This window comes from Rhineura floridana, chromosome 1 (assembly GCF_030035675.1).
Source record: "Rhineura floridana isolate rRhiFlo1 chromosome 1, rRhiFlo1.hap2, whole genome shotgun sequence".
NCBI lineage: Eukaryota > Metazoa > Chordata > Lepidosauria > Squamata > Rhineuridae > Rhineura > Rhineura floridana.
The window spans coordinates 129,927,884-129,942,902 of record NC_084480.1 but is presented as its reverse complement, the minus strand read 5'-3'; the positions used below and the strand labels follow the sequence as shown (position 1 = coordinate 129,942,902).

Here is a 15,019-nt window from a genome sequence, read left to right as displayed (position 1 = left end):
GGAAGGGGACCTTCTTCAGCTTGAGGGCCACATTCCCTTCTGGGCAACCTTCTAGGGGCCACATGCCAGTGGTGGGTGGAACAAAGAATGTCAATTTTACCTTTTGTACAGCTGGCTAGGTTTCTACCCACACCCTCTATCCTCAATCTAGGTGAAGAAGAGGCATGGTCAGAGTTCAAAGACACATTGCAGCCAGGCAAAAAGCACTCAAGGAGGGTGCAAAGTAGGGCCTGTGAGGGGTGTGGCTGTGGAGGGGATGTGGCCTTGGGAGAGTCCCAAGGACCTGATACAGAGGCCCAAAAGGCCACATTTGGCCCCCAGGTCTGAGGTTCCCCACCCCTGCTCTTGACCCTTCCCTTCCTTTTTCCTGTTTACACCCATTTACCGGCACTCTCCAATTATGGAGGCAATGACAAGAGCAAGGAATGTGAACCTCCCCCAGACAGACTGGACCCAGAGGGAGAGGGGCAGTGAGCAGGCAGCGCTTCACTGGAGGGGAGGGAGACCCACGGAATCTACCTTACCCGTGGGCCCTCCAAAACCTGGAACTAGCACTGAGCGGAGGAATTGCAGCAGCTGTCTCCTCAGTTATCTCTATGGAGCCAGGAGGCATGACCAACCAAGGAGATCTTATGAAAGGAGGTTCCCAGGTTCTGACCTCTTTTGTTGGATCAGGTCCCATTATAAACCTGATCCACATCCAAATACACATCTGAATGCAAATGTCTATTTGCACTGCATTACTTTCAATGGAATGCCTGTTGGTCCGCAGACTAAAATTAAGATCTAAGTTTATTTTGGCCTACCATCAGAGTTGGACTCCTAGATTCAACCTCTGAAAGAGGAAGAAAAGCAGCAGGCCTGCCAATACATCACTTACAGTTATTTCCAACCCACTTGCAAAACACCAGTAATCCACACTCATCTGACTCAAGGACGTTTTTGATCAGGCAGTTTCACTGGTGGACTGCAAATTAAAAGGCACAAACACACTCACCGAGGAGGATCCATATTTTTTTTTCACTGAGATCTGACATCTTGGTTTAGTTGTTTAATGTTTGGTGACAGTTTGAGCCAACTGTAGCAGAAGGAACTGAGCATTTAATCAAGCTGGCTAATCAAGTACATGCTTTATGCAAAGGAACAAGGCTGACACTAAGCCAGCACAAAACTCTCAAACAATAAGATCTTGCAAAAGGATAATTTAGGCTGCAATCTAATATATGTCTACTCAGAAGGAAGCTCCATTGGATTCAATGGGACTTACTTCCAGGTAAGTGTGCATTGGATTGCAACCTTAGGCTACAATCCTTTTCCCACATACCTGGAAGTAAGCTTTATTGCACTCAGTATGCCCTTACTTCTGAGTAGACATGCATGTGATTGTGGTCACAGAAAGGTGCATTTTTTTCTTTTTTGTGAAGGAAAAGTTTAAACTTTTAAAAAACCACTAGAAAACTGCACTGTATGCAAGGAGCATTTTTAGACTACAGGACAATTAAAATATGCTTTTCCTGCTAATTCCAGAAGCGGTTTAACGACATTGATGAAATAATTAGATCTGGACGACTTGATACTTCAAGAGATCAATAGGATTAGTTGGCTCTGCTGTTTTACAGTTGTAGTTGTGGCTATTTTGTTAAAATTGCACTTAAAGGCCCAGGGTTCACAATCAATACATCTTATCATACAAAGACATCAACATCCATAATGAGCGATACTCATCAGAATACTGCCTGGAGGTTAGATCAGGCTTGTGGAGTTCAGCTTTCCAGTTCAGCATCTCCTCCCTGAGTACATTATTTCCAATTCTTCTTCCAGTTTCCTCTTCCTCTGAAGCAAAACTGCTGAGGAGCACTCTGTGCTCTGAGGCCATACTGAACTGATTGCTCAAAAGGAGATCTGCACATCTAGATCTCTAATTTCTTGTTTCCGGTACAAAAAGCCGACAGCTTAGTGATGATCCTGCCTCATCACCCCTATTTTTCTTATATCAATTTGACCTTGTGAAAACTTTTTTTCTCTAAATTTGTCAGGGCCAATCCTGATGTTACCATGAATTCATGGCCTCAAAACAACTGCACTGTGTCTAGCTCAGGGTAGGGATGGAAAGATCTGTCAATTTTGGTTCTCTCAGTTCCTCGTTTTCCCAATCTTAAATTTAGTTCTCCACATTTCAACAGCAATTTGTGATTTTTTAAAAATCCTCATGAAAATTCTCCAGCATTTTCATACAAACGTTTCCTAGTAAACACACTTTTGTAGGCATTTTGACTAACGTACACATTTTTGCAAGCCATTTTTCATCATATGATGCATTTTTGCATGTTATTTGCATTCATATATTCATTTTTATTCACACATTCCCCTAATATATGCCTTTTTTGCAAAGAGCTCCCAGCAGCCCCAGCCAGCATGGCCAATGATCAGGGATGACGGGAGCTGTAGTGTTTTCTCCCAACCTTTCAGAACAGATTTGGGAAGGGCGCAGGACACAATGGAGGGTGTTCTATTATGCAAGCAGAAATCCTTCCACTAACAAAATGAGCACATTGGATACCATCCATGGAGGCTATTTAGAACTATATAAAAACACCATGTTCAGAGGCAGGGGGTTTGAGCAGGAATGAGATCCATTGGCCAGACCAGTTCAAAAGCATTCCATCAACCTAATGGGCTGGTATCAATTCAAGTTCGTTCTTTGTCTGCAAGCTGCTACTTTTACCAATCTGGGTTTTTCCTCTTGCAAAAAATATTGATATTAATACTGATAATTTTAAAGGAAATGTTAATATTTTGGAAGGAAATGTCAATCTTTTAAAGGAAATATTGATATTTTAAAAGGAAATATAAATATTTTAAAGGAAATATTGATAACATTACCGTTCTTAATATCAATATTTTAGATTTTTTAAATTAGATTTTTTAGATTTTTTTTTTTAAAAAAATCTGTTTCTGAAAATAAACAGCCATGGAAAATTGCTACATAAAAATCTGATCTGCAACCATAGTAAATAAACGAATTAACTGAAGATTCAGTTCTGAATTAGGCGGAAGTCTAGCAGATCCCTAGTTCTGAGCACCAGGTGCTGGGGATTAGCAATAGGGGACAGGCCTTGGTGCCTCACTTTGCTTATAAGCTTCCCAGGACATAATTCCAGATGAGATGGATCCTTGGATCTGATCCTGCAAGGCAGTTTGTATGTCTTTATGTTACACTGAAAACCTGAAAAGCAAATGGACATACTTGTGCATCTGCTTATACCAGTTTGGTGTCATACCTGAAGATTCTCTTAGAACTTGATCATGAAAGTTTCACATTTCCTCATTCTTTGAATGAGCCACTGAAGAACAAACATCACAGTTAGAACATTTGCATCACCTTCAGTCAGCCTTTCTCAACCAGTGTGCCTCCAGATGTTGTTGGACCACAATTCCCATCTTTCCTGACCATTGGCAATGCTGGCACAGGCTGATGGGAGTTGTGGTCCAACAACATCTGGAGGCACACCGGTTGAGAAACACTGCTTTTCAGTACAGTGCTGGAAGACCTCTGCTGAATAAGAACAAAGGCCTAACTAGTCCAACATCCTTTATCACAGTGGCCAATGCCCCTGGAAGGCTACAAGCAGGATATGAGGGCAACAACCTTCTCCTACTGTTGTTCCCTGGCAACTGGGAATTTGGAAGCCTACAAACCTGAAGGCAGCACATAATCATCACGACTTGCAGCCACTAAGAGAAATCCATACATTCAGGAATGATTTATACAAGAGCAGAAATTCAAGTGGTAAACCTTTTGACGTATTATGCTAGTTCAGAGGGAAAGCAGAGTAGGATGGCATGCTTGAATTCTCTCCCACATGTGAAACTCCTGTGTGCGCTTAGAAAAAAGAGTAGCAGACATGTTCATCTTAAACTTCCCCTTATCGTTATATTTTGCTACACTTAAGATTTTTTTAAAAATAAAAAATAGGAGAACATTCAAATGTGCAATCTTCCCACTTTTAGTCTGAAGTAGTACTGTCCAGCTTCATTCAAATGTTCTTAAACAACATTGCTTTTGCGGTGTAATGGTTAGAGCAGACTTTCCCAACCAGTGTGCCTCCAGATGTTGCTGGACCACAACTCCCATCAGCCTCAGCCAGCATTGCCAATGGTCAGGAAAGATGGGAATTGTGGTCCAACAACATCTGGAGGCACACTGGTTGGGAAAGGCTGGGTTAGAGCCTTGGAAGAAGCTGGTTCAAATCTCCACTCAGCTGTGAAGCTCACTGGGCCAATTGCTATCTCTCAGCCTAACCTACCTCACAGAGTCACTGTGAAGATAAAATGTAGAAGGACACAATATACGGCACCCTAAGATACTTGGAAGAAAGATGAGATAGAAAACAATTATTTCCAAAATGAAATCTCCCCCTCCCCTGGAAGCCCTCTTTGAAAACCAGATGTTGAAACCTCAGATATTGCCCTTTTGTAAGAATTGTTTACAGCATGAAAACACTGGGTACATAAGTAGCTCTTTTCCAAAGAAGGCTATTCTTTGGCTGAAGGTCATGAGGTACTTTTCAGTTTAAAGTACATGTTCATTTCTCCCTTTATGAGTCTGAAATAGACTTGTGTTTTTTTAAAAAAAAGCTAAGATAAAATTAACTTAGATTTTCATTCTTTTTTAAAATGAGATATTCAGAAAGTTACACTAAATTCTGAAGTGCAGACAGGCACTTTTTTGTCACTGAATTTACCTCAAAGTTTGTCGCATCATAGCATTTCCCCTCCTGTTAGATTTGGTAGAATTGGGGACTAAGATTATTTGTTAAATAAATTATTCATTGGCAAAGTAATTTGTAATTTTAATGCCTTTTCTATGCAGGACATTCATGCATTTTTAAAATAACCTTGGTTTTCAATCTCCTTTCAGGAAGTACATTTTTTTGTCCTCATTTTAACTGCTCCTATTGTGAATACGAAGATGTGTGAAAGAGGTTTGCACCCAAATCCCATGGAGTGCTGTGTAGAGTGTGCCATAGAGGAGTAAAGTGCCTGCCTATGTTTCGCTCCATGTCTCTCTTGCCTCCACATCTGTTCCATATACTAACCAGATGAATGTCCCTCATCCCTCAATTCAATTAAAAATGGCACCCCCATCTAAACCTACATATTAATGCTGTATATCTGCCCTCAGCTCCCTTGTGCACAACTTATGTTGCTTACGTTACCTTCCTAAAGAAACTCCTTCTTTTCATGTTTTCATTCAAGGAAGAGCGGTATGTTGCAGACCACAGGTGATTATACCTCAGAAACACCTGTATTTCTTGTTACATAAATATCTATAAAGTAAATTATAGGAATATAGAACATAGAAAGCTGTCTTATACAAAGTGAAACCATTGGGCTATGTCACTCAGTACTGTCAGCCCTGACCTTGACTGTCTTTCCCAGCCCTACCTGAAAGTAGAACTTTTTGTATGCAAAGTATGTGGTCTTCTGTTGGGCTAAGGCCCATTACAACAAATGCTCTTGAAATGCACTGTTTGTTTGTTTGTTTTGTAATTTAAATTCACTAATAGGCAAAGGACCTTGCAGTTTAAGAACATACCTATAGCCCACAGATATTTCTATCAAACTTTAAAAAGCAGGGAAATTGGGCAGCTATAGTGAATGCACCAGGGGAGCAGGAGACCTGACCTCCTCTCTGAGATATTGGACTGCCCTACAAATTTGGCAAAATGCAAACACCATTTGGGTTGGTCTTTCACAGTCTAATCCACTTCCTGTGTAGCTTGGAAGAATTTGGTAACATGTGCCTCTGAGCATATGGTGAGTGGTGGCAACACCTGCCATCTCCAAAGATGGAGAATTATATTTTTGTATGTTTGTTGGTGTTCTTCTTACTTTGCTTCTTTCCTGTGTTACTAATGTTTCTACAGAGAATCTAATCTAGAAAATTTTATTTCTCTCATTTTTCATCCTAGAAATCTGTGTCAAATTTATTTTTATTAATTTCAAAGCCTTTTTATTGGTCAATGTCATATGATGGTGAAGACAGCCTTTTATGTTTCAAATTGGAGGTTATGTTCTATTTCTATTTTGGGTGCATTAACAGTTGAATCTGAAACTGCTGTTGTTGTTGTTATGTGCCTCCAAGTCGACTATGACTTATGGTGACCCTATGAATCAGCGACCTCCAAGAACATCTGTCATGAACCACCCTGTTCAGATCTTGTCAGTTCACGTCTGTGGCTTCCTTTATGGAATCAATCCATTTCTTGTTTGGTCTTCCTCTTTTTCTACTCCCTTATGTTTTTCCCAGCATTATTATCTTTTCTAATGAATCATGTCTTCTCATTATGTGTCCAAAGCATGATAATCTCAGTTTCATCATTTTAGCTTCTAATGACAGTTCTGGTTTAATTTGTTCTAACACCCAATTATTTGTCTTTTTCACAGTCCATGGTATGCGCAAAGCTCTCCTCCAGCACCACATTTCAAATGAGTTGATTTTTCTCTTATCTGCTTTTTTCACTGTCCAACTTTCACATCCATACATAGAGATAGGAAATACCATGGTCTGAATGATCCTGACTGTAGTGTTCAGTGATACATCTTTGCACTTGAGGATCTTTTGTAGTTCTCTCACAGCTGCCCTCCCCAGTCCTAGCCTTCTTCTGATTTCTTGACTATTGTCTCCATTTTGGTTAATAACTGTGCCAAGGTATTGATACTCCTTGGCAGGTTCAGTGTCCTCATTGTCAACTGTAAAGTTACATAAATCTTCTGTTGTCATTACTTGAGTCTTTTTGACCTTCAGCTGTAGTCCTGCTTTTGTGATTTCCTCTTTAACTTTCATCAGCATTCATTTCAAATGATTACTGGCTTCTGCTACTAGTATGGTATCCTTGGTCTGTTCTATTAACCAATGTATGTTTGCGATATGATCTCTGGTGCCTCTTCCCTTTCTAAATCCAGCTTGGATGTCTGGCATTTCTCGCTCCATATATGGTAGGAGCCTTTGCTGTAGAATCTTGAGCATTACTTTACTTGCATGGGATATTAAAGCAATAGTTCGATAGTTACTGCAGTCCCTGGGATTAGGGTTGCCATATTCCAGTTCCACAAATCCGGGCAGGTTAATTTGCATATTATGTAAAGTATTTGCATATTATGCAAATTATTTGCATATTATTTACATATTATGCAAATATTTGCATATTAATACTTGGATTGTCCAGTTGTTTTGTTTTTGTGCCTAGGAATTACCACCAAAAACTGGGGAAAGATGGGAGAAATCTTTTTTTTTAAAGCAACATTTTTAGCCTTAAATGCCTAGACTCTAGTTTCCAACACTATGGAGTATTTATTGATTGATTAAGAGAATTTATATCCTGCCCTTTTGCTGTTAAAAACAGAGCTCAGCACAGCTTACAAATATAATAAAAACAATAAAAATACACAATCAATATAAAAACATAATAAAAACACAAAATAGCAACAAACATAAAGTAAGTCAGGGCAACAGTACGGTTAACCATATACGATATATTTCAAAGATGTGGTGGGTGGAGAAAAACAAGAAGCCAAAATGTTAGGAAAAGGAGTCTTTCACACCACATGCTCAGTTGTAAATACTGTTGCAGCAAGCTTTACAAGTTCCTCCAGTATTCCACTGGTGCAGGCACTCAGACATTCAAAGTATCTGTATGTTTCTTAGGTTTTATAAAAGCAGAGCTTTGCTTAACTCAAAATTTCTTCTCCCTTTGATCAACCACATCTACACAGGTTCCACCTCCATACTCAAAATGAAACTGGGCCTGGAAGTGTGCAACAACCCCACACATACCTTGCTAATTAGATTACCAATGCTTGCTAATTAGATTACCAATGCCAGGACGTCTGTCTTATGGACTACTCTCCTGCTCCCCCCCCCCGGGCATCATGAAAGACCCAGTCCTGGGCTCAGAAAGAAAATAAATATCTGGTCCTCTTCAAAGTATTGATAAGCCTCTTGTTTTAATTGAAATAATAATTATAAATTCTTGTTCTTATCACTAATGGGAGTTAATTATCTTGCATATGCTGCTGTTGCTTCTATGGCTGTAACGGAGTGAGGTTAAAGATAAGTGAAATGCAAATAGGAAAAAAACAACACAAAAGGCAGTAACACTTTCCTAAGTGTAATACCATACCAACCACAAGAAGATTCCTATGAGTAAGGCAGAAAACTAAGCATCTCACAACCAAAAATATGATAAATGAAGAAATATTTATATAAAAGCATGACTATCAAATATATTTATTATTTACACAAACTGTAAAGATATTTATAGTGCAATCCTAGGTTTATTTATTCAGAAGCAAGTCCCAGCGTATTCAGTGGGGCTTACTCAAACAGGGACAGAAATGCAACTTCAAGTGATAAGCAACTTCATTCACACAACCCAAAATTCCGAATCATGACACTTTACGCTGTTTTGCAACTGTTTATACTTGTTTTTATGGTTATTGGATTTTAAATGGCTTTATTTCTTGTTGTGAGCTGCCTTGGTTTCCAACCCTACCTCACAGGGGTGTCAGAAAGATTCCATACACGCACACGCACACACAGACACTGCAGATGTACAAATACTTACAGCCCATATAATAGTTTATTGTCAAACCAGTTGGTCATTACAGAAAAATCAGTATTAGTTTTAAAAAAATCAGTATTACTTTCCTACAGAATAAAAACTGTAATACCTAAGTAAGCCCTGCCTACTTGCTTTAAAATAGGACTGGAGGGCACAAACACAATTCTTTTTTACATTCACTCCAAAGTCCCATTGATTTTCAGCACATTCATAACCATGTCTACTCAAAAGTAAGTCCTATTGAATTCAATGGGATTTACTCTGGGCATATGGGATTAGCATTGCTTTTACAAAAAGCAAGCATTGGGAAAGTTTTCAAAACACTGCCCAAGATCTGACTCCTGCACACAAGAGGAAAAAAAACTGAAATGTATATACTTACCCAATTTATGAGATTTTCAGATAAACAGGGGGTGAAACCACCATTTTGTTTTCTAGACACTGCCTAAGGTCAATGAAACTGAAACACAATCCCTGATTGGCTGCAATCCTGAACGGGCGGGGTTAAAGCTACGAAGTGCTATACAGTACTGTTTAAAGAAAGATTTAACAGTCGGGGGCGGCTGACGTTTTTATGTATATCTCGAGAACCGGACCACCTAGAAACTTAATTTTTTTTTAAATTAAAGCTGAGAATCCGGGCCACCTAAAGGGCTAGCCGGGCGCCGGGTGGCATGCATAGAATCCGGGTAAAACCCGGCTAACCAGGCAATATGGCAACCCTACCTGGGATCCTCTTTCTTTGGAATTGGGATGTATATGGAACGCTTCCAGTCTGTGGGCCATTGTTTAGTTTTCTATATTTCTTGACAAATTTTTGTCAAAATTTGGACATATTCAGTCTCAGTAGCTTGTAGCAACTCTATTGGTATGCCATCTATTCCTGGTGATTTGTTTCTTCCAAGTATTTTAAGAGCAGCTTTCACCTCGCATTCTAAAATTTCTGGTTCTTCATCATACGGTTCCTCCGTGTATAAATCTGTCATCCTGTCATCTTTTTTTATAGAGTTATTCAGTGTATTGCTTCCATCTTCCTTTTATTTCATCTCGGTCAGTCAGTGTGTTCCCCTGTTGATTATTCAACATTCCTACTCTTGGTTTAAATTTCCCTTTCATTTCTCTAATCTTTTGGAATAGGGCTCCTGTTCTACCCTTTTTGTTGTCCTATTTCTATAAAGTAATAGTTCTCTTTGTCGCTACGTACTAGTTGCTGTATTGTGCATTTAGGGTTCTGACTGTGTTTCTATCTCCTTTTGCTTTTGCTTTCCTTCTCTCTTTCACCATTTTAAGAGTTTCTTCAGTCATCCATTGAGGTCTTTCTCTCTTTTTAACTAGAGATATTGTCTTTTTGCAATTCTTCCCTGATAATGTCTCTGACTTCACTCCATAGTTCTCTGTCAACTAAATTTAAAGCCTCAAACCTGTTCCTTATTTGATCTTTATATGCTTCTGGAATGTTATTTAAATTGTATTTTGGCATTATGATTGCTTTGTTGGTCTTCTTTAGCTTTACTCTGATTTTCAATACGACCAGTTCATGATCTGTACCGCAGTCTGCTCCTGGTCTTGTTTTTGCAGAAAGTATGGAACTTCTCCATCTTCTGCTACCAATTATATAATCAATTTGATTCCTATATTAACCATTTGGTGATGTCCACGTGTACAGTCGTCTTTTCGGTTGTTCAAAAAATGTGTTTGCAAGAAACTAATTATTAGCTTCACAGAATTCAATAAGTCTTTCTCCTGCTTTGTTTCTGTCTCTTAGGCCCCATTACCTCACCATTCCTAATTCTTCTCTGTTCCCTACTTTTGCCTTCCAATCCCCCATGATGATCAGCATATTTTGTTTTGGTGGGTGATCTATTTCTTCCTGTACTTCTGCGTATAATCTCTCCAATTCCTCTTCTTCTGCATTTGCCATTGGAGCATAGATTTGGATGATGGTTATGTTGATAGGTTTCCCGTTTAATCTCATTGATATCACTCGCTCAGACCTTGCATTGTAGCTCCTAATTGCTCTTGCTGCATCACTTCTCACTATTAAGGCAACCCCATTTCTTCTTAATTTCTCATTTCCTGCATAAAATATTTTGTATTTGCCTGATGCAGTTTGATGTAAAATCAGACTGATTACAGTATGTTGCTACTTCAACAATGACTCTAGCTGCTGGAAAAAAGAGGATGCATGTTTTCAGCCTGCTATGTTTAAACCACTTTATTTAAGGCAAGGTGGGCACAGTCAATTAAAAGCATAGAGCACATCTAGAATTTTGCTAGAATATATTTCACGTCTCACTTTTTATCTTGTGCAAATTGAGACACTCCTGAGGTCCACTGGAGACTATTTTGCAGAATAGTCAGTGCCATTATTCCACAATTATTTTTGGAGTTTTTTTAGTGTAAATTTTGCAAAGTGTTGCTGTACACATATTCACAGAAACAGAAACATAAGAAAATGATTTCCTATAGGAAACGTCACTAAAATTGCAAAGGAAATCAGACATATTTAAAGTGACCATCTGAACTATATCAACTGTCTTAATAATGTTGCTTCCTCCCTGCTAAAACAAGATCAGCACAGCACATGACTTCTTTCTATTATTTGGGCTGATTGCAGGTGTTGCCTCCACTCACCATATGCTCAGAGGCACGTTACCAAATTCTTCCAAGCTACACAGCAAGTGGATTGGACTGTGAAAGACCAACCCAAATTGTGTTTGCATTTTGCCAAATTTGTAGGGCAGTACAATATCTCAGAGAGGAGTTCAGGTCTCCTGCTCCCCTGGTGCATTCACTATAGCTGCCCAATTTCCCTGCTTTTTCAAGTTTGAAAGAAATATCTGTGGGCCAGGGCCAGCTCCAGGCATGCGGGGGCCCTTGGGCATCAGCTTGCCCTGGCCCCCCGGTGTGTGTGTGTGTGCATGTATGTGCGTGCGTGCTGCTCCCATGCCCCCTACCTGTCTAGTCTTTACCAGTGCCCTTAATGAAGATGGCGGCCGTGGTTTCCCTAAGGGGAATGAAGCCTCCACCGCCATCTTTGTTGATGGCACACGTGCATGCTACGCGCGCACATCTCTGCCATCAACTAAGATGGCGGCAGCGGCTTCAGTACCTTAGGGAAGCTGCGGCCGCCATCTTCATTAAGGGCAATGCTAAAAAGCCATCTGACAGGTAAGTGGGGGGCGTGGGGGGGTCCGGATCATGGAAGGGGAGTGGAGGGCCTGTCAGGGGTCCCTCAGGGGCTCCTGTAGCTCCAGGGCCCTCGGGCCAGTGCCCAAGCTGGCCGCCCTTTAGAACCAGCCCTGCTGTGGGCTATAGGTACGTTCTTAAACCACAAGGTTTTTTGCCTATTAGTGAATTTCTCTGCTTTTTAATCTGGGAGGTAAGAAATGGGATCCTGTCCAAGTTTGCTGAGAATGCATTGATTATTTGCATGTTTATTGAGTTCATTGGGATTTACTCCCCTGCAATCATGCTTAGGATAGGTGAAACTGACTACAGGGGATGGGGAGAGGGGAGAAGGAGGGAGGGATAGAAGGGCAGAGGGGAGGAGGGGGATGGGAGCAGGCAGGAGGGGGAGGGGAGGAGAAGGACAGGTTTGATCATTTGCATGTTTATTGAGTTCAGTGGGATTTACTCCCATGCAATCATGCCTAGGATAAGTAAAACTGACCGGGGGAAGGGAGGGCTGGAGTGGGCAGGGGAGGAGGAGGAAGGAAGAAGGGAGGGGAGGAGGAAGACAGAGGAGAGGGGGGAAAGGCAGATCTGATCATTTCCATGCTTATTGAGTTAAATGGGATTTACTCCTATGCAATCATGTTTAGGATAGGTAAAACTGACCATGGGGGAGGAGAGGGAGGAGGAAGCAGAAGGAGCAGATTGGAGGGGGCAAAGGAAGGGGGAGGGGAGGGCAGGTTTGACCATTTGCATGCTTATAGCATTCAATGGTATTTACTCCTGTGTAATCATGCTTAAGATAGGTAAAACTGACAAAGGGGAGGAGGAAGGGGAGGGGGAGGAAGGGGAGGGGGAGGAGGGGAAGGGGCAAGAGGGGATTGGAAGGGGATGGGGATGGGTAGGGAAGGGAAGGGCAAAGGAAGGGGGAGGAAAGAGGCAAGAGGGAGGGATAGGAGGGAGGAGGAGGGTAGGTTTGATCATTTGCATACTTTTTGAGTACAATGGGATTTATTTCTGTGCAACCATGTTTGAAAATGGAAATGGATTACCTTCAAGTCAATCCCGATTTATGGCGACTCTTTGAATAGAGTTTTCATGGTAAATGGTGTTCAGAGATGGTTTTACCATTGCTTTCCTCTGAGGCTGAAAGGCAGTGACTGGCCCAAGGTCACCCAGTGAGTTTCATGGCTGAGTGGGGATTCGAATCCTGGTCTTCCAAGTTGTAGTTCAACACTGACCCAGGGGAAGGGCAGGGAGGGTAGGGAGGAAGGGGGAGGGGAGGAGATTGGGTGGGTGGGCACTGGGCAGAGAGGAAGCCCCTTTCCTTTCCAAAAGGAAAACACTGTGAACAGTATCATTGCTTTTCAGTGTTTCCCCCACTTTTTTATTCTACAGCAGGCACATGTAGCACATGTAACTCTTGTGGCTGTATAATCTGAATATACCCAAAGCTGGGACTTTGAGCCTTGCTATCAGGTTTGGCCGAAAATATTTTTATGCCCAAGGCAAGGACAAAATGGTTCCTCTTCCTATTTCATGTACAGAAGCTGACTGGAGTGGCTATTGCATTTTACTTTACCAATGACACATTTTTGTCCTGTACAGCACCTGAGGCAACAGGAGGCAGAACAGAGGGACAGGGGGTTTAGGAGGAATGGCCAGAGTGCTGCCACTGCCATTGTACCTCACATCTTCTGCATGTGGTGGTTGCTTCACTTTGCCTGATGGTAAGACTAGCCCTGCCCTCTATGGATTCATTTTCCTCCCCACAAATGGCTTCATAGCGTTTATCTCTAACTTACCAGCAGATGGCAGAAGAACACAAAGTATTAGAGTCTTGGTTATTTGAAATTTGCATGCAACAAAAAGTACCTCATCATTTGTTTGATGATGATGATGATGATGTTTAATTAAATTTATATCCCATCCTTCCTCTTGAAGGAGCCCACGGCGGCAAATGCATCAACAAAATGATTATTAAAAAGCATTCTAAAAACAGTTACAGTTAAAAACATTCTTTTATCCAGTGATACAGCAATGTTTTCACATTCCTCCTAAAATTCGGTAATGACAGAGACAGATGTACATCACCAGGGAGGGCATTCCACAATTGGGGAGACACCATTGAAAGGCCCTGCCATGGGTTAATGCCAATCAGTTCAGTTTGGATGTAAAGGCAAACCTACCTAATTTACACAACACCAACTGAAACACAGCAACCCTTTGAAATTTGCACTTTACTGAATTTTGCAATGCAATTCCCAAGCCAAGTAATGAGTACAAAACGTATGCATAAAAATGCATATATTAGTGAAAATAGCACACATAGTGCATTATATTAGGGGGATTGGTATGTATATTAGGCAAAATTCGCACTAGCATGTTGATGAATTCTTGTGAGGACATGTTTTTTAAAAAAAATTATGACGTGGAAATGTGGAAAACTTAAGGCTAGAAAAATGAGAAACAGAGAGAAACCTAAATTGATAGACTTGCCCATCCCTAATTAGAACTCATGGATATCAGAATCCATGCTAATGCCAAACCTTTAAGGGAAGTAGTAGCGAAAACAAAGTGGATAGAATTAAACTGGCTTGTTTAAATAGGTGGTAGCATCCACATATCATTACATTTTAAAGCATCTCTACATTAATAAGCATTAGAAATGTGCCTTTAAGAAACTGACTATCATACGTATCAAAGGTGTAGCCAATGCGGTGCCCTCCAGATGTTATTACATTACATCTGAATTCATCATCTCTGATCGGGGCTATGCTGGCTTCAGCTGATGGGAGTTGGAATCTGACAACATCTGGAAGGCATCACATTAAAGTTGCTTTTAAATCTGTTTTTAATCATGTTTATGTCAATTTATTATTGTATTTGTAATTTTGATTGTAAATTGCTTTGAGACTTTCTTAGTGGCAATCAATGCACAAATCTAATAAACATAAACCACAATTACTACCCCTGCATTAGATGAAGGGAAACAATATGTCCAGATTGTGGATCATGACCATCACCTCCCTCATTCTCCTAATGTATTTCATGATCTCATTCTATTGGAAATATTCATAAGAAAAGAGACTTCTCTGGGGTGGCACCCAATTTGGGAAAGTCGCTACCTACCAAAATCAGGGTAGCACACTGACTAGTTTATTTTCAGCACCTGTTGAAGACCTTCCTGTACTGGCAAGCATTTTTAAAATACTCTG

The 15,019-nt window shown here is 40.6% G+C and overlaps 1 protein-coding gene across 3 annotated transcripts in view; it reads right to left on the bottom strand.

The window, feature by feature from the left end:
* The window catches only part of LOC133380424 (atrial natriuretic peptide receptor 1-like), a 70,930-nt gene extending 70,012 nt beyond the window's left edge, over positions 1-918 (bottom strand). The window contains exon 1 of one of the 3 annotated variants that reach the window (XM_061617794.1): positions 881-918. The gene's annotated coding sequence lies outside the window, so the exon portion shown is untranslated. The other 2 variants (XM_061617703.1, XM_061617877.1) reach the window with 2 other exon arrangements.
* Positions 919-15,019: the final 14,101 nt, after the last annotated feature.